Source organism: Macrobrachium rosenbergii, chromosome 14, assembly GCF_040412425.1.
Source record: "Macrobrachium rosenbergii isolate ZJJX-2024 chromosome 14, ASM4041242v1, whole genome shotgun sequence".
In the NCBI taxonomy this organism is placed as follows: Eukaryota; Metazoa; Arthropoda; class Malacostraca; order Decapoda; family Palaemonidae; genus Macrobrachium; species Macrobrachium rosenbergii.
In genome coordinates this window covers 17,861,521-17,880,109 of record NC_089754.1, presented here as the reverse complement: position 1 = coordinate 17,880,109, position 18,589 = coordinate 17,861,521, and the positions used below count along the sequence as shown (strand labels likewise).

The window sequence follows — 18,589 nt, the reverse complement described above, 5'->3', positions numbered from 1 at the left end:
ATAGCAGCATCCTGTATACTGATTATTAAGAAGACCTCATGAACAAAAACTAAATATGTACTTTATTGACCAGGTGGAAGTTCCAGGCCCAGTTTCATAAATTCCTAATAATGGACAGAGTAAGGAATAATTCCCAAGACATCTAAATTCTTGAAGGGGGCTTGAAACTGCCCTAATCTTAGCCCAGTGTTCCCCCCAAAAGTATGAATAAGTGTGTAGTGTGGGTAATGGAAAAGCAAATAATAGAGGGATTACTGCACTTGCTCTCCCCTGTAATACAAAAAAAATGGAAAAAGGTGATTACAGAGAATAGAAACTCGCTCCTTAACAGGAACTGTTTAACTGTTAGCAAATGTCACACAAAGGAAACTGCCTTTTCCTTCTAACAACTCTCTTAACATGATGAGAAAAGTGTGACCAGTGCATAAAAAACTAAAATACGCTGGAATAAAGCAATGCTGGTGAAATAATATAAAATATAACAAACAATACAAGCAGTTACATAATTAAAGTTACCCACTGTTAAAAACAGATGATAATAACTGAAGTACCTAACACAGGCAGTCCCCGGTTATCGGCAGGGGTTCCGTTCTGAGGGTGTGATGATAACTGAAAATCGTGGCTAACCGAAGATCAGTGATTTTCAGGGCTTATCAGCGCCGAAAAGCACCGATTTTCAGTTATCGGCGCCTCTGTTACGTATGTATCTGTGCCAGTACCCAAGTATCAGCGCTGATAAACGGAAATTGGCGATTTTTGGCACCGAAAATTGCCGACTTTTGTCGCTAGAGAAGTGCCATAAAACCGGATCGTCATTAACTGAGCCTGCCATTAACCAGGGACTACCTGTAAATGTGTAATTCCCTGTTTTCTTTACATAGAAAAATGAACCAAAATGAATTTCGAATGCAAAATAAATTTGTGGCTATCAAAGTATGGACAAAAATACTTTTTAGAAAACCAAGAGCGCAGATCTGTTGATAGCACGGCATGATCATGGGGAGACTACCTTCTTCTGCCTGACAGACAAAAAACTGATGATCCTGGGAACATAATGACTGCAGTGTTAGAAAAATATATACTGTATGAAAGGAAAAATATATATTGTATATGATGAAAGGAAAAATATATACTGTATATGATGAAAGGGCCTAAGTCTAAACGACTAAAAATTACTAACTTATCAGTTTATTCAGTCAATGAAACAGTTGAGGTAAATGATTCATGTCTCAGAAAGGAAAATTATTTTTAATGTCAAAGTTATTTACAATATTGCACAGTATATAGACCTTTTGACATTTGGTCAATCTGGAAATCTTGATACTAGTATAAATATCAAAATATTTTTGGGCTTCCAAGTCTGCAAATAAAAACTTTGTAACCTACATGATTTTCAGTGGATCTTACAATTTCATTATTCAGTGTATCCTATAATTTCATTATAGTTCTAAAAAACAGAAGCAAGAGAGAAGAAAGGATACTGTAGTTCCTTGACACTATGTATTTAATGGCCTGTCAAACAAAGCTTCCCTACAGGTACACAACACTCGTCTTGTTTTAAGTATTAGGGTAGGATGTAATAAATTTTACCCATGTTCATATCTTTACTGCAATTTAAATTGGCTTAAAATCTTCTGATACATCATTCCTTCAGAATTATGGTAAACATCATGATCTTATCTCTTTACAAAATAACAAAAATAATGTTAGTACTTTACTGTGTGGGCTCCTTGTGAGGACCTGAAATACATGATACTTGAGTAAAATGTATGATTGTCATGTAAAGTATATAGAAGAAATACTGAATCACAGTACTACTACAGTGTAAATGACTTTTATTTACTATGATAACACAATACTAAAATCATTCTACAGACCACAACTTACATGGTCAAAAGATTAGAACATAAAATTTTAATTTAATATTTCAAAGGACACAAACATAACATACACTATTGCTGACATGTATTATTATCATAATGTGATAAAACTATTGTAGATCCTTGTAGATCCGGACTCATAGTAAGTAAGACATTAAATACCTATACAGTAGTTCCACTTTCAGCACCCTGCTTAGGGCATACTGTAGGCTCTACCCCTCTACAGTATGACATGCTCAGGATAGATGTCACAAAAAAACGCAATTCAACAGTAACTTCGTGTTATTTTTAGCTGTACCAGCTGGCTGGTAATATGTACAGACAAATTCAAAAGCTTGCTTATACCCACTAGCCAATACTTTCATTGTATCAAGAGTGCGCTGGTCACATACAAAAGTATTGGCTGACTTTTGAATCCGACTATACATGCAAAGTGTACAAGATCTCTTTTGGATAGCATTTTCATAACACATAATACTCGGAGTCTGGAGATGGATGACTGAGAATAAAACAATGCTCATGTATTGCATTTTAGCTTAATTAAAAAATTTCATATACTGTATCTTTGAAAGTATGAATAAACCCAAGTTATGAATATGAGTCAAATGATTCACTTAAAAGCATGATGAATGATGACTAGAACAACACAGATGATCACTATAAGGCTTATTGCTTTGTGTCACAATAAGACATTATTATATGTACCTAATAAATATAAACATTCAGTTTTAAGATGTGCCCTTGCAAGTTATGCTCTATGCCTAACTGCAGCCTTGTTTCAGATCTAAATGTAGTGACTCAATTATGACCAATTGGCACACTTGGACACTGGCAAAAATTCTTGGGTGAAATGCTGTAAGTGGCAACTGATGCTCAGCAAGATGAGCACAAAGTGTGAGTTGAATACTGCATACTGATTGGCTGATTGATTCCCATGGTGTCAGGAAGTGAAACAGGCACCATGACTCTGCCAATCTTATACAATATTCTGCAACAGAAAATTGGAATGGCTTGTAGTAAATTAGGGGCTGACTGTAAATGCACAGCTACAGGTTGATCACTTGTGTCTACCCCTGTTTTTTTTCTTTTAATTTACAGTATCGATATTTTTTTAATACTTTACCACTCAACAATACTGTACTATATACTCTGTACTTGAGCTTATGAATGGTTGTGTGTGGTGATATTCTATAATGAACAAATGGTAAGGGTATCATGACAAGGGTCCTGACTAAAATATTTTGTTTGTATTTAAAGAAAAAATTTGTTATACTGTATTCCTCTTCTTGTCATGATTTTACTGACATAATAAGCGTGCAAAGATAAGTACAGTAAAACTGAAGGTTAAGTAATGAATGAGGAACACAGCACTGGCTAGGGATGATATATAGCTCAGTTATTTCCCTTTCAGAGCTGTGCCTCCTTTAGAGGGTTTACTATACTGTAACTTTAAATAAAAATTAAAACTGCACACCATCACAAAAAATTTTACAACTCCAAAAGTCAACAACTGAAGACTCGCCCACGTTAGCTGTCACTCTGAGGAATATCAGAGCCCAACCATAAGGCACGACGGATTTGGAAAGGATGTAGGAACCACTCATATTTTTCACTGCCACAACAAGGAATGCACATCTCAATGTGATATCCCTTAAATACAATGAACAGTAGCTACATATCATAAGGAGGATTAATGTTATCAGCTTTATGAACTATTGTATTTACAGTGGCAAGCCCATGACTTGAAGGGGAAATTAACTGCATGCATTCTACAGAAATGCATTCCTAAATACTTATCAAAATGCATTCCTAAATACTTATCAACATGAAATTTGCAATTATTGGTAAGAGAAATACTCCCAGTGTTGTATACATTATTGTACTTTCATTTAAATTCAAGTCAAGAATCCAGCACATCAACCAAAGTTTAAACAGTGACAGTTCCTCCATGACAAGATTATGTCAGTTGCACCCCTACACTCTACAAAACATAACTACATACACTGTATGTATGGGTATACTGTACATGTACTGTAATTTTCTGATATACTATGATGAGAATCATGCAAACTCATGATAATTCTGTTGGAAACAGGTTTTCAAAGGGGAAAACTTCATTAACCCCAAACCCAAGAGCTAATATGGGTAATATGGGTCACACTGAAGTGCAAAATAAAAGGAAAAGCCCATGGATGGGTAACTGCAGGGATACATCCCAAAACACCCAGATGTAGGATACCATTTCCTACTTGGGCCCACAACTGACCTTGGATAGAAAGTATGGCAAATGGAAAATATTAACAAATGTCAATCTGCCAGATTACACACCACTGAAAAGCAATGATAAACATGGGGACATTTGTCAAAAGCAAAATATAATTTCTGTATTAAACTATCATTACAGGAAGTCTACAGTTACTAACAGAAAAAATATAATTAAATAGATAAAAATGAAAAAATACGAACAACAATACAGAAATGATGTTTGGAACTAAGAGCAATTAGCAAAATAACAGTGAATCAGGCTGGTGCAATATGGCATTACTGCATGTCATCTGATCATGGAGAAATCACATACAAGTGAGGCTCCAACACTAACAAAATCCAGTACCATTACCTGTGCACTAGCAAAATACAGTAATTGGAAAGCATGAGTTACAGCCATTTATTTTATGGAATGATGCCACCAAAGCTTCATCTCTTAGGTAAAGAAATACATTGTGCAGGAAGGGTGATTTTAAAATCCAACTACTGTAATAATACTGCCATCCCGAAACTATTCAAAATTAAAATGTTTTTACCTTTAACATGGTTTTGCTTCTCTGGCTTCTTGACCAAGAAAAAATTACTATAACATGACTACAAATGCTTCCTTGGTATTAGGTCACATTCCAACAGCATGGGATACTATACAATGCTGGAAACCTTTTGCCACTGAAGATGCAATAATACTGATTAAAGCTGTAATGGATAATTTAAAACAATAAGTGCTCAACAAAGATGATAAATCCAGCTCACTGTATCCACATCCGAACTCCCAAGTCCCTCCATCAGCATTATACTCATACCAAATCTGCCTCCAGGTTAGAACAGACTTATTGACTTTGCTCCTCAAACTTGACCAGTTCTCACTTTTTCCTCAAATGATTTTATCCATTTCAGCCTAAATTATCCTTCACTACCTCACCCTGGTAATGGTTCTGCCTTAATTCGTCACAGTTCTTTGGGCTTTATACATAGCAAATTTTAAAAGTAATTTGTATTTTTCGTAACATACAAACCTGACGTTCTTTACATAAGATTTTGCTTGCGAACCTGTCGGTCTGCACTCCACTTTGCCATCTGGCCCAGGTACCAGAGTGAGGGGTGGCTGAGGTGGGCCTTTACTGTAATGAACTTCAGGTTTGTATGTTAGAAAACTGATCATTTTCATGATGAAATTAATTATTTGGATACTTACCTACTGTTAAAGTTAGCATTATCTTTGCACTGTTTGGTGCGATTGGCATTAAAAAAAAAAATTTTTTTAATAAAAATATGCTTGGCTAACCTGCAAGGACTGTCACTGTAAGGCAGTCCCCAGTTAATGGCAGGAGTTCCGTTCCCAGCTGAGCCCCGCTAACTGAAAATCTGCGTCAGCCAATAAACCACTTACTGAGCTGATAAACCACTTACCGGTGCCAAAATTCTGGTTAACGGCGTCGCTAGCCAAGCGACGTAACACCGAAATGCCATTAACCAATGCCACCAGTAAGCAGGGCTGCCTAATTACCTGTTTTCCCACCAGCTGGTGCTGGAATATTTACCTTCTTGTCATATTTATTCATCACCACTCACTAAGGGGGAGGCTGGGTGGGTTTCCACTTTAACGGTAGATAAGTATCCAAATAATTAATTTTATCATGAAAATTATCATTATTTGGAATAACTCTTACCTACTGATAAAGTTAGCTGACTACCACATTGAATAAGGATGGTCGGTTAGTACAGCCAAAGAAACAGGGTTCAGCTGAACGAACTAAAAGCTGTTTAAAAAAGGGAGAAAAAGCTTCTCAACATTCCTGCCTGATGTGTTATCCTTACTGGTGTAATGTCGCCAGACGTTGGAACCACAATAGGGTTTAAGGTCCTCCTAGCGAGACTTGTAAGAGGATCCTTACAGGGATAAAAGGACTCTCTCTTGTAATGTACTGGTGACTCCTGTGCCTGAGTTGAAGGCCCATAACCAACAGTCCAAAACTAAAGACAACTAGTACCACCATAAAATAAGAAGGTGCACTCCTATACACCAAATGTGTACTTTCATGCTCCCAAAATTCAATAGCAGGATTTCCAACAACTACCAATAAGATAGAAAGCATGGCTACTATCATATTTGGTTCAAGAGAAAGAATCCCCATTGCAATGAAAGGACTAAGGGCTTAATACCTCATGATAAAACTGAACATTTGCAAATAATGAGGAAATAGTTATAAAACTCCACTAAGCTGCAGGACAACCTACTCTAGAAGAAGGTTTTACAGGCAATAAAGACATGTTTATGGTACAGAAGCCATTGGGATTATTTCCAAAAAAGGTCAAAACTCAGGAATCAACTTTGTGTGCATAGACTTTACCCATCTTGGACAAAAGAGTGTTTGGCCTTCTAACACCACAGATAAATTCTCAACTTCGCTTCTTACAGGTTATGTCTGTCCAGGTAAACCCTTGGGTTCTAACTGGACATAAGACAGCCATTATTCCATTGCTACCTAATTAATTAGATTAGGTGCTGTCAAAAGAGAGGTTGCCACTAAATCAAAGCCAAAGAACAAGAGAGGGCTTGAAGCTCAATAATATAAACTCTTAATAGTTCTACTCTGGACATAAAGACAGCCACTCCTTCATTGCCTACCAAAGCAGTTAAATTAGGCACTGTAATAACACTGGAAGGGCTTCTTCTATATCTTGTCTCTTGGGCAATGAAAGAAAAGAGATTGCCGCTAGAACAAAGCCCCCAAATATGAAAGGGCTTGAGGCTCACTAATACACTTTGCTGCAACAAGAGCTAAAAGAAAAGTGTCTTCAAATTGTTAAAAGAAAAGTGTCTTTAGAGTTCTTAATTGAAGCCTTATCAAAAGAGTTAACTGCGGTTAACATCTGAAGGAATACTGTATGTCTAAATTTCCTTGTAAAAAAATGATTGGGAGATGAAATTTTCAGCACAAAAGATTGAAAACCTCCTCAAACTTTAAATCGTGAGCAATATTCCAGTTAGCATGAAGCAGACCTGAAAGCAATGTAAAGTGGTGTCCTTGATAGCTGTGACAGAAGACCACTTTGCGTACCTGAGATACTGGTAGAGCTTAAAAAAAAAGGATACCTAGTGGAATGGGTGCTGGAATAACTCTGGTCAAGCACCAAGATCAAAAACTAACCACTGTTATTGATACAAATGTTTAACAATGGAGAGCATTCTACATTTGAGGATTGTTTCCTTGGCCATCTAGAAATGCCATAGTTCATAACAGACAATAAACACTCCATGTGGTGAGATGAAGATATGGAGGCTTGATGGAATCTTCTCGAATAAGACTGTCTGAAAAGATTTTCCATGAATGGAACGCAACTAGGAGCATCTACCACCTGGAAAAAAAGATGGGAACAATTCCCTTGGGGCCACAAATGTGCTATCAAAATCATCCTTGTGATCTGCAAAGTTCACAACTTGTTCAATATTTCCTCAAAACAGCAAACTGAGGATAAGCATAAAAGTCTAGATTCGACCATTCTTGAAGGAAAGAAGCAATTGCCCATGCTTAACGATCCTGGCATGGAGGGCAGTAAACTAGTAGTGTAGTGTCTTGGACAGTCGTGAACAGATGGGTGTTTGGTCTCCCTAAAGGTTCCACAACTTCTGGCAAACCTGAGGATGAGGAGACTATCTGACTAGAAACCTTGCCCTTTTCTGCTGGGATGGTCTTCAAACAAAGTTTTAACAGGACAAAACAAGGTAATAGAACAACTTTGCTGGTCTCTGTCCAATAAAGAATCAAGACTTGCTATGGCTATTCTAAACTGCTAAGAGCCATAGGATGTTTACACTTCCACTTCCTGCGTCAGTTTTCTCAGAATGGCCCCTTAATCTGCCTGTGAGACATCTGAGGACAATGTAAATGTTCTTTAGATCTACAAGCCAACCCATTATAGTTCTCAAAAATGGGAAAAACTGTTTATCTATCTCTCTCTAGGAAAAAACCTCCAACATGAGATAGTTGGTCTTCATCCTGGGTCAGAAAAGCTGTACATCCATTTCCCAAGGGCTCTACTTCATGAGATTGTACCCTACCATAAATAGAGTTGACTTCTTACTCGTTATAATGAGCTGAGGTAGAAGTACACTAAGGAGCCCGGTTAACGGATTCATTTTCAGCAAAAGGAAGTGAATACGGAACAAAACGAGGTATGCACAGCTTAAATACTAAAGGAGAATCAACCAAAAAATGGTTTAAACTCCTCAAGTCAAAACAAAGGAACTGAGGTGGAAGAGGTAAAATACAGTGGGAATGTGAGACATGATGACATAGAATGCTGGGTGAACATACCGGATCATTGGATGGATTTTCACCTGGATCATTGGATGGAGGAACAGGTATTTGGGTGGAAAAGGGAGAGGATTCCTGTGTGACGTCACCATGTAACCCTGACGACAGTCAAGTGTCATCTACATGAATAGACGTCATCATGTAACATTAACGATAGTTGGAGAGACTGCACAACACCTAAGAGACGATTATTGAGAAGCGTGAGCTGTATTATTAAAGGATTTTGACAAAGGAAAAATCTATTTCTGGAGAGGGGCCCGTGTCACCCGGTGAAATAGTCCATTCAGCACTTATTTCTAGGTAATTCCGTTGCTAGATACCAGAGAAAGCTAAATGAAATGCTGGAGTTACTACCCCCAGAGCGAGCTCCACTAGATGGAGTCGTGTATGGAAAAGGGTGAACTACAAAACACGGAACCTTATCCTATAGAGATTCCCAATGTCAAAAGTCCCAACGAGAGAGGTGCCGATACAAGCCCATGCACTACTCGCAAGGACTGTATACAAGGCAACACTAGCCGCATTCCATGTTAGCACCCACCTCACTAGAATGAAGTTTATCAAGGGAGGGAGAGAATGAAAAACAGGGTGGGTCACGGGTGACACGGGCCCCTCTCCAGAAATAGATTTTTCCTTTGTCAAAATCCTTTTTCTGGATCGGGTCCCGTGTCACCCGGTGAAATAATAACAGAGAAATAAACATCATTCTTATGCTATTAAAGACTTAAATAGAAACGTTGAAAACTAGGAGAATTCTACCCTGAACATTAGTAAGGTCCTCTAAGTTTATGTAATGAAAATAATGTAAGTGGTCACCGTCTAAGATCATGAGCTTAGAATAGCACCTGAATAGGCTTGCATTAAGAAAATACTTCCTGCCTAATAGCAGACCCAATGACAGTGCCGCCCCCTTTTTTTAAAGGAGAGGACCTGACAAAATTGCAAGGTCCTGTCTAAAAAAGCCTGCAAGGAGAAAACTGGACACAGAAACAGACCTTGTAAAAGGGGAGTACTTTTCAAGGTGACCACCGAAAATGAGGACCTTCAATTGTAGATAGAAAGTTAGGGTGAGGAATTCACAACACTACCCCTGATGAGGGGAAACCAAACTGATTGGTTCCGCCAGACAGGGCAGACAGTACAGGAAAACTAACACTAGAAGCTAAGCTGATTAAAAATTTTGGGACTTCCTTAACAAGGAAAGGTAAGAACAAGATGATTGTTGGTTACCGAAGCTAACTCCGATACATTACTCAAAGACCAGGAAACCGAATGTGGACGGAGTACTGTTCTTAGACGAACACAGACCTTAGGGATGAAAGTTAAGGGCCTGTGAGTCTGGTTCCAACAAAACACTTTCCTCGAGGCCAATGCAGCCGCATCAGTCAACATTAGACACTGTTTTTGCCAATTAGGCTGTGGCTTCAAAGCTATTTCAAAACTATGATGAAGAGTGCTAGTTACTTAACTGCAGAACCATACTGCAGTAGAGTAGGATCCCTTAACTGATTTCAGGAAAACAATAATAACAGGACCAATATCAGTTTCCTCCTAAACTGTAAGATTCACAAAGACCACAAAGCCAGGACATCAGAGTTTGAGGGGCTGACGAGGCTGAGTTTATACCAGACGGGACAGCTTGATAGTTTGTGGCTGAATTGGGTTGCAAACAGACCTACTTCCAGGCCCAGGAAAAGGTCACAAGACTACCTGAATGACGCTCCGTCTAAGGACTATTCCGACACCAGGGGAGGCCCTGGATAGGGAAAAAGCAGTGACCTTTTGGACCCCTACGAAGGGTGGTAGACAGAGGCACCTGCGTCTGTTGGTTATGGAGAAGAATGAACCATAACCTGAACGAAGCAATTCGAGTCCAAAACCACTTGTTTACGCAGCGCACTATTGCTGTTTTGTTCAGAACCAGCCTAAAAGGAAACCTCTTGGGGGGAAGAAGTTTCCCAAGGACAGGAAGACTGTCACCGCCCTCCAAAGCGTTGATATGGAACTGCCGAACGTGACCGACTAAGTACCATGTACCATTGGGCCAAAACTTCCACCTCAGCCCAGAGGTGACGGTGTGGAATACTGAGGCCAGAGGGGAAAGCTGGAGAGGAACTGACTTCGGTAAGCACTTGATAGTTGTGCAAGGCTGGAGGCCACTATTCAAGCAGGAGGAATCAGGAGACACGTCCTGACTCCACCATACCCCTGGTCATAAACTCCAGCTTTGACTTCAGAAGGAGAACCGTCACTGAAGCAAACTGGAGAAAACCCAGGACCTTTTCTTGGGCACGGCGAGAGGTATGCTTGAGATGTTGAAATGATAGGACGTCCTTGCTATCTCTTTCCACTTCCACTGGATTCATAACTACGGAAGGCTACCCTCCTGAAACAGGTGGGATTCCTTCCTGGTTACTTAGAAGCCCAAAGACTCTAGAAACCGATTATAATGACCGGCGCCTCAGGCAATTCCCGGCGCTGGGTGCCCAAATGAGCCAGGCAACTAGATATGCAGCTAGCATAGCCTCCTAATACCGGAGCTGTTGAACTACGGTATTGTTCAAACTGGCAAAGACTCTGGAGCCGCATTGAGGAGGGCATGAACCTGAAGGGGTACGCCTGCTCCCCGAGTCTGAATCCCAAGAAGGGATAGGACCTTTCTGCAACCAAGATGTGAAAGGAAGCGCCGGAAAGGTCTATAGAGGTGGTTACGGCTCCACGGCGCAGTAGGATCCGAACCCACAAGACTGTAAGCAACCGAGACTTGCCGCATGAATAAGGAAAACAAACAGGACACGCCCGGAAAAATTTTCCAGTGGAAGGGAACTTCCTTGGCAGACTGAAAAAGCCTGACAGGCCATTCACAAAGACCCCAGAACTCTGGCCGGAGGCTGATTGAACCTGATTGGTGGGGAACAGTCCAGCTCCACCCCGGGCCCTGATAACTATACTCTGGGCCCAGGAACTGAAGTTCCAGTGGCCCCGAAAATGGTACAGCCTCCCACCCCTATGAGAAATACTACAGGGAGGAGGCTTGATTGCCTCCCATGAAGCGAATGCCTTCCCAATTTCTCAGAGAGGAGTAGGATGATTCCCTGCTCCTATGATAACCCCGAGGGTCAGAGCCTCTGGCCAAATGTCTAGTGAAAATTCTTTCCTTAGGTTTTTGTATGAAGCAAAGAAAACTCCGGCGGAGGCACGTGGGGAGGCAGAGACACACGGGGTGTTACAAGGGGCTGATGTGTTGGCTGAACCCGCACACATCGAGGTGGAGGCTGGGAGTGAGAGCTGACGGCTGTCTAGGGCAGAGACCTGAAGAGCCTGCACCACCGCCTGAGCAGGGGGCTCTTGAACTACATGAACTTCTTGCCGGACTTGGGACAGGTCCCGCAAGATCAGACCGTTTCTGCTCGTAGGGTAGACACCCATGAGAACGGAGGCTCTGGGTAACATTAGTAGCCCCAGACGGGCAGAATGGGGAAAAGATTAATTCTCCAGGTGAAACTGTTCATAAGATTTTCAGCTCAAGGCGGAACAGGCAAGCCTGACTTACACCCTGTTTCAGCTTCCGAAAATTGACTCCGGAAGCTTAGGGAGCTGTACGCTGAATAAATTAGAAGCGTAGTCTGGAGTTAGAAGATTCACTGTGAATGTATCTGTGATATCTGTCTCCCGGAAATGCCTCAGCGATACATTTTCAAAACAAGCCTGTTGATAAGAGGGCTACATTCGGAGCACAAGGGGTAGAAACAGGGCTCTCAAAGAGAGCACGGTAAGACCCCACAGCTGGCGTGAACTTGAATTCTCCGCCTGCCACTCCGTTAAGAGTTCTCAGGGAGACGATGTGTCCAGCCCCTAGCTGAGGGCTCACTTATGGATCCTGCCAGACAGATGCCATGCTCGTTCTGACAGTCTGGTAAAACCCGGATAAGAGGATACCAGACCGGAAGGGAAGAAATGCCCTTCCACCAACCTCCGTGTGTCCACACCCCGACAGGAGGGTGCCTTCATGCTGGGAAGCATAAAGGGAAGGCACCAAGATTCCCCAGACTGGAGGGGAAAAGAGGTGGAGGTGTCCGAACGATAGAATTCGAACGGAGCAGGACTTAACAGGTGATACATTGACAATGAGTCTTGAGATTAATCTCTTGGGATTTAAGCTCCTGGGAAAGGGAAGGCACGGACCATGAGGTAGATAGTTAGTTTAATAGGTTGACAATGACCCTCAAATCGAGCTCCTTATAAGGAGACCCGTAAAGAGTTTTCAACAAAGGAAGGGGGTAACCGCCTTGCTTTGCTTGGGCCGTGTCCCTTTCAGAAGACGAGGCCAAACTCGTAGATGGCACCGGATTAGAGATCCGAGACATCCTGAGGGGGCCCCGGAGCAGGTCTTCTTGGTTTAAAAAAGGGTCTTCTTTTTTTTTTTTTTTTACTGACTTCACCTTAGGGACGGTAGACCAGGAACCGTCGAAAAGGGATGAGAAGTTAACGAATCCCCTAAAGGAAAAGTTTGCCTCACCTAATTCCGAGCTAAGCGGAAAAGGTTTGCCTCAATTATTCCCGCACCTACTTATCGCTCCGGGACGATGTTCACAGGTCCGAGAACGAGACAGAAGGCCGCAACGTCTTCAAAAACTCTCCGTAAACAATTAACTTGGCGAAGAGTTACGAGACTTACGGGCCGGCCTCCAGGAGGGGGAAAAATTAGGACCCCAGACACCGGAGGAACAACTATTAATAAGTTATATAAGATGGAGTTTGGTGAAGGAAAAACCGATAGGTGTATATGAAACCTACCAATTTACCGAGAATCTCGCCCGGAAACGGAGTTTGGCGGAGGAAATCGATAGGCGTATATGAAACCTACCGATCCACCGAGAATCTCGCCCGGAGAGAGCCCAAACACCGAAAGATTAACTATTAATAAGCCACAAGAGGCGGAGAACCGATAGGTTTATATGAAACCTACCGAATTAACGAGAATCCCGCCCGGAGACGGAGTTTGGCGGAGTGAAATCGATAGGCGTATATGTGAAACCTACCGATTTATCGCCGAAAGAGCGACTATTAATAAGCCACATGAGGCGGAGCTTGACGGAGGTAAAACCGACAGGTATATATGAAACCTACGGATTCATCAGGCAGCCTGCTCGGGAGAGCATAGCGTACAACGCAATCTGCCGGGTGCCAAACGACTAATAATAAGCCAAAGGAGGCGGCGTTTGGCGGAGATAAAACCGACTGGTGTAAATAAAACCTACGGATTCATCAAGTAGCCTGCTCGGAGAGAGTATAGCGTACTTTACAACCTTCCGAGTCAAGAATAAGTCACATGAGGTGGAGTTTGGCGGAGATGAAACCGACAGGTATATATAAAACCTACGGGTTCATCAAGAAGTCTGCTCGAGGAGAGCATAGCGTACTTCATAACCTTCCGTGCCAAACTATAAATCCAAAACAGACGGCGCACCGAATGGGAGCTATAGACTCTGTGACCGCTGGTTTGTTGCAGGATAGCGCGGAGCATTCTGGCACTTGACAAAACCAGCCGAAAACGTATGAGAAAAGGGCATGCTGGAATGGATGCCGGAGCAGAGTACCGTAGCAGCCATTAGCCTAGTCAGACCAGGAAAACCCCGGAGAAAACCGGAGAGAAAACCGCTAACAGGACAAAACTCATAGACATAAAAACAGAGTCAACGGAACATTCCAGGCGATCATGTTTGAACAAAATGTGGGAAGGTTATGAACTGTTCGAAGTGGGCGCACTCCGAGCCAAGAGAGGAAAACCCCGGAGGAGGATATCCTGAACGAAGTGATAGCGGTGGGGGGAATAAACGCCGACCGCTAAACACTAAAACCGCCGTAGCAGTAAGCAAGGAGAGCGCCCAACAAGATAACGAAACACCGAACAGGTAGTAGCAAAAGGAGGGGGAACGCCGAAAGTAAATAAAGCAGAAGACAGTCAGGTGGAAAACGCTAACTGGCCTCATATGAGATCCCAACAGTGAGGTGCGAACATGTAGGAAGCACCACGAAGGGAAATAGTCGACGTAAAAAGGAAGGGGGAAGGATAGGCCAGGAGGTTGGTAACCCAAAGCAGCGACCAGGGTGGGACAGCACTCCCGGGCGCCCAGAGATCTCATAGATCCCCTCGCTATGTAAGCTGTGTTGCACGACAAGAGCGAGAGAAAAGAGAGGAAGGGCAAAAACCTCTACGGCCAGGAGAGCAATGAAAGATAAAAGGAGTGTGAACAGGAGTGGGGAGAGCACTCCCGGTCACCTCCAGGTCCAGGTGGAGTGCCAACTCAGACACACCGAGGGACAATCAATCAATGCAGAGGGAGGGGAAGTAGGCTACAACATACAATAAGGATAATTGCTCTCAAGCCTTGGAAAGTTAACAAACTTTGAAAACAAACCAAGGGGAGAGAGAGAGCAAAGGATAAAAGGGAGAGAAGGGAACTCTCGAAACCACAAAATAACATAGCCTATATATAGTCGGTAAAAGAAGTGTGAACAGGAGTGGGGAGAGCACTCCCGGTCACCATTGGTAAGCAACCCAAAGAAGGATTGAACTAGGATAGGCTACGCAGGTAAACCCTCGCTATTCCAGCTTAACTTATTAGGAACATTAGCCTAAGTGAAAAGCCGAAACAGGGAGAGGGTGGACGTAGGCAATATATCCAAGCCAAAACCAAACAAAGGGAAGCACCAGACATAAAACACACATGTACAGAACGAGATCACCGACATGAAACTCATACGTACAGATCGAGATCGTCCCTCCTTAACGATTTTTCCCCGAAGGGAAAAGTGTTACAGCCAACCCCTAGGCTAACCTAACTGAGGCGATGTAAAGGAAGGAAGCCTAGGAGAGGGGTAAAGGCTAACCAATAACACAAAAAAATCATAATAAAACAAAAATTGTCTATAAGGTACATGTAGGAGGATAGGCAGGCCCAACACAACATGGACGTGAAGGGACATGACCGACCTCCAGTTAAATGAAAGTATCCCAAAATTAACAAAATTCAAATGCATCCAAGCACAAGGTCAAAAATTAAAGGTACCAATGAAAATCATGTTCCCATACACTTAGAGAAGTGAGTCTAAAACAAGGCAAAATAAAGCCAAAATAAGAAGCGAATAGGCCCGAGGGGGAACCACGTAGCCTAAACAGCAAGACAGCACTTGACCAGGAAGGGAACACAAAATTCACAAAATAAACAAAATTATAAAAACAAAGTAAAAACAAAGTAAAAACCGTAACAGTACCAATGAAAATAAGATCCCCAAAGGCTAAGAGAAGTGAGTGACAAAAATAAAATTAATGAGGCCATGATAATAAGCGAATGGGCTCGAGGGGGAAGCTCGTAGCCTAAACGCTCAACAACCTTCTCGTAATGAAGCCACGATAAAAAGCGAATGGGCGAGAGGGGGTAGCTCGTAGCCTAAACGCTAAACATCACTCTCGTAATGAAGCCATGATAAAAGGCGAATGGGCTCGAGTGGGTAGCTGTAACCTAAACGCTAAACATCACTCCCGTAATAAAAATCACTCTCGTAATGAAGCCATGATAAAAAGCGAATGGGCCCGAGGGGGTAGCTCGTAGCCTAAACGCTAAACAGCACTTCTCGTAGTAAATGGGTACAGAACAAACATAAAATTAATCAAACCCACTAAAGTTAGGGATCATTAATGGTAAAATATCCCAAATAAAAAGGGATACAAATAAAAAACACAAAACAAACATGCCGACCCAAGACCAAGAGAGGTCAAGAGACGACGTGAGAGGAGATCGAGACGGGCGTTATAAATCCCTTTAATTATTAAACTAAAGGAAAATAAGAAGCCTCAATCGCCTAAAAACAACAAAACACTGGTACTCAAGTAATTGAAGAAGAACCTTGCGAGGATGCCATAAAAAATCCAAAATAGAGCACAAAATAAGGATCACAACGAAATTACGTGTGAACGAAAAAACGTGCTAAAATGGAATGCGGCTAGTGTTGCCTTGTATACAGTCCGCGAGTAGTGCATGGGCTTGTATCGGCACCTCTCTCGTTGGGACTTTTGACATTGGAAATCTCTATAGGATAAGGTTCCGTGTTTTTTGTAGTTCACCCTTTTCCATACACGACTCCATCTAGTGGAGCTCGCTCTGGGGGTAGTAACTCCAGCATTTCATTTAGCTTTCTCTGGTATCTAGCAACGGAATTACCTAGAAATAAGTGCTGAATGGACTATTTCACCGGGTGACACTCAAATCCGAGGCCTCACCTACCAATACATCCCCACCGGGAATGCATCTGGCTAATTGAGTTGTCGAGTGCGTTACAGAACACTTGAGTACCTGCAAATGTTGACAGATGAAACTGGAGGAAAAAATAATTCCCTCTTGTTTGTCGACAAATGCCACTAGAGGCAGTTCCCAGTTAACGGTGATCCAGTTTTCAGCATGTCTAGCAATGAAAATCTGCAATTTCTGGTGCCGAAAATCGCTCATTTCCACTTATCGGCGCTGACAACTGGGTTTTGGCACCGGTAAGCCCCAAAAATCGCAGAAAAAGCACCAGAAATCGCCGATTTTCAGTTATCATCACACCCTTAGAATGGAACCCCGCCAATAACCGGGGACTGCTTGTACTGTGGTTTTGTTGTTCAACGAAACCACTGAGTGTCGCAAAACACATCCTGAATTCTTGGAAGGCCAGAAGGCTGGCTTGAACCCAGGATGGTGATGAGAAGGTACTAATCGTCTTGGTCACACACCATCAAGACAAAGTCTTACAGGTTTGCGCCTATTCCTCGATCGGTGAATCTGTAAGTAGACACATGATATGAGGGGAATATGCAAGCATATTCGAAGGTTCCCTTAATCAAGCATTACCCTAACTCTTTCCTTATACTTCGAAGAGGAAAGGACGGAGGAATAGAAGCAAACCTCCATTCTCCACCATGGGGAAGCTTCTCTTCTGCAAGATGACAGGATACCGAGACAATTGGCTCTAGTCGGGCTGGCATTTCCTGAATCGGGAGCATGGGAAAGCTAGCAGGATGGAAGTTTGATGAAAAGAATTGCTGAGGCCCAAGGGAAATAGATACTTCTGAAGGAATCCATTTCCAGGTTTGTCGCTCCAGAGACTCGAGAACATTTCATCCTGGTCGATACTTCTTTCTCTCTTCCCTTCTTCCCTCCTCCGTGGAAAGAGACAGTTATGCGCACTTTCCTAGAAGGGAAGATGAGGGCTATGTGTTCCACAATCTTCTTCTGAAGCCTGGAACTTCTTAGGAGTTGAGGGGGGCTGGCTTGAACTCAAGGTCGAGCCGAGATGACTAAGACCCCAAGGTTTTGGTCACTGTCCAAAGGACAAGGCAGTGACTTGGTACAGACCTTGATTACTGTGGTATCTGGCAAATCTCTGAAAGAGAAAGGCAAAACCAAGTAAAGGTTCGTTCCTAAGGGTCGAGCCAACTTGGGACTTACGAAACCAGAGATCGAATTGGGACAAAGTCTCCTTCTTCTTAGCACCAGAATTGCCCACAGAACTGCAGTTGGCAAGACCTTCTGAGGCAGAATTAGTACTCTGTCGAGGAAGGGAAGAAGCTTGGTGCCTCGACCTGAATGAACTACTTGTCCGAAGAAAAGAATTCATTTGATCGAGAACGCTCTTGGAAGCAAGGAACATGGCAGCCCCCAACACTCTCAGCCCCTTGGAAACTGCAAGGGTTGCGAGTGGTGAAGATTATTCATTGGGGGAGCCGCGGTCCTGTCCCGGGGATCCTCGAGCTGACGAATCGGCGCGAAGTTCTCCGAGAAATAAGGGCGATCGCAACTTGAAGAGGAAGGCCCTCACTGCTCCCGAAGCATGAAACTCCTGTACCTCTCTCCTTGGAGGGAGACCATGACAAATCCCAGGATACCCTCCTCGGCTACCTGGTTGTACTACAAGACAATCGGGGGACTGACACCCAAAGCACGCCAGGCAGCTGAACTCCAAAAACAAATTCATTGGAGCTCTCTCTGTCCGTCTCGTGCCTCTCGAAATAACCGAGAGGAAAAGAGAATAGGTGAAGAGAAAGAGTACCCCTACCTGTCTTGCCAATAAGACCAGCAGGAG

General features: G+C 42.6%; 1 long non-coding RNA gene across 1 annotated transcript in view; it reads right to left on the bottom strand.

Moving 5' to 3' along the window:
• Nucleotides 1-1,232: 1,232 nt before the first annotated feature.
• LOC136845741 (uncharacterized) overlaps nt 1,233-18,589 on the bottom strand; it is a 48,807-nt gene continuing 31,450 nt past the window's right edge. Inside the window, exon 4 of the long non-coding RNA XR_010855234.1 lies at nt 1,233-1,740. This is a non-coding gene — a long non-coding RNA (uncharacterized lncRNA). The remainder of the gene's footprint in view (nt 1,741-18,589) is intronic.